General features: G+C 60.2%; 6 non-coding genes across 6 annotated transcripts, besides 1 other annotated feature; all 6 read right to left on the bottom strand.

The window, feature by feature from the left end:
- On the bottom strand, positions 1 to 90 carry Tc00.1047053434987.10. Its single transcript, XR_008254377.1, has one exon. It is a non-coding gene; the product is annotated as a C/D small nucleolar RNA (snoRNA), TB11C4C3 (small nucleolar RNA).
- Positions 91 to 291: 201 nt separating this feature from the next.
- Positions 292 to 378, bottom strand: Tc00.1047053434987.20. The gene has a single exon (XR_008254378.1). It is a non-coding gene; the product is annotated as a C/D small nucleolar RNA (snoRNA), TB11C4C2 (small nucleolar RNA).
- A 67-nt stretch (positions 379 to 445) lies between these two features.
- Positions 446 to 494: a microsatellite.
- A 7-nt stretch (positions 495 to 501) lies between these two features.
- Tc00.1047053434987.30 lies at positions 502 to 598 on the bottom strand. The gene has a single exon (XR_008254379.1). It is a non-coding gene; the product is annotated as a C/D small nucleolar RNA (snoRNA), TB11C4C1 (small nucleolar RNA).
- Positions 599 to 704: 106 nt separating this feature from the next.
- On the bottom strand, positions 705 to 776 carry Tc00.1047053434987.40. The gene has a single exon (XR_008254380.1). It is a non-coding gene; the product is annotated as an H/ACA snoRNA, TC11C4H3 (small nucleolar RNA).
- Positions 777 to 921: 145 nt separating this feature from the next.
- On the bottom strand, positions 922 to 1,011 carry Tc00.1047053434987.50. Its single transcript, XR_008254381.1, has one exon. It is a non-coding gene; the product is annotated as a C/D small nucleolar RNA (snoRNA), TB11C4C3 (small nucleolar RNA).
- Positions 1,012 to 1,212: 201 nt separating this feature from the next.
- Positions 1,213 to 1,299, bottom strand: Tc00.1047053434987.60. Its single transcript, XR_008254382.1, has one exon. It is a non-coding gene; the product is annotated as a C/D small nucleolar RNA (snoRNA), TB11C4C2 (small nucleolar RNA).
- Between the last annotated feature and the right edge of the window lie 35 nt (positions 1,300 to 1,334).

Below are 1,334 nucleotides of genomic sequence, written 5' to 3' on the forward strand. Positions count from 1 at the left end.
GTCAGACCTGTTGAGTTTGTTTTGGGCCATCACGCAAGCGCGTTCACGGGGCCACGCGCCCTCGCGCACAAGAGTTGGTTGCTTCCATCAGCAGCGGCGTGCGCCCACCACAACCCACCTCCGGGCAATTCGGCCCTCTCTTTCTCTTTCTCTCTCTTGCGCTTTCGGGCGGGCCCGCCACCAACCGTTTGCACAGGCAGGGCGCCAGACAGGGCAGGATGTTACGTGCGCGCCGTTGCGCAAGAAAGAAAAACGACAACAATAGCAGGAAGTGGGAGGGAGGGGAGCGGGCGCTCAGCCGAAAGGTGATTTTTATTGTTCCGTTCTCAATGCGTCGCTCAAACTGTTTGGACCTCGAACAACATGTCTCCATCGTAGCGCGTGTGTGTGTGTGCGGGCGTGCGCGTCGCTGGGCCGCAAAACCGCGCAGCGAGAGCAGAGGGACAAAGAAAGAAAAAAAGAAAAAGAAAAAAAGAAAAAGAAAAAAAAAGAAAGATGGGGGTGTAAAGCAAAGCACTTCAGTGTGAGCTGAGTCGGGAATTGCGTCCTCACGCGTTTTCGTCGTCAGACTGACAGGAAACTGTGGAATTTCATCACGCGTCGCAGCCGCATCTCTCACCCGTGCGCGTCCTCTTTGGTTTTGTTTTTTCCCATCGTTTCCCGAACTGGGGAGGGAGCCTCGACGCGCGCACCGTCACCGCAAACTCTCGCGCAACCGGGCAGTGGCGCCACGCGCGGCACCGACAGCGCGCCACCGGCCCAAGGGTCGCTGCGCTTCACGACCGGCGTGTCTCTTTCTCGGGGCGCCGATGCACCCAAGCGCCCAGCGTCACGGAGCGGTGGGTCTCAAGACGCGCCTTTCCTGGCATGCGAGGGGAGGCGCGGGGGCCAGCCGGCGAGGTTGCGGCGGGCGGGGCGGCTGTCAGACCTGTTGAGTTTGTTTTTGGCCATCACGCAAGCGCGTTCACGGGGCCACGCGCCCTCGCGCACAAGAGTTGGTTGCTTCCATCAGCAGCGGCGTGCGCCCACCACAACCCACCTCCGGGCAATTCGGCCCTCTCTTTCTCTTTCTCTCTCTTGCGCTTTCGGGCGGGCCCGCCACCAACCGTTTGCACAGGCAGGGCGCCAGACAGGGCAGGATGTTACGTGCGCGCCGTTGCGCAAGAAAGAAAAACGACAACAATAGCAGGAAGTGGGAGGGAGGGGAGCGGGCGCTCAGCCGAAAGGTGATTTTTATTGTTCCGTTCTCAATGCGTCGCTCAAACTGTTTGGACCTCGAACAACATGTCTCCATCGTAGCGCGTGTGTGTGTGTGCGGGCGTGCGCGTCGCTGG

This window comes from Trypanosoma cruzi (genome assembly GCF_000209065.1).
Source record: "Trypanosoma cruzi strain CL Brener chromosome Unknown tcruzi_1047053434987, whole genome shotgun sequence".
NCBI lineage: Eukaryota > Euglenozoa > Kinetoplastea > Trypanosomatida > Trypanosomatidae > Trypanosoma > Trypanosoma cruzi.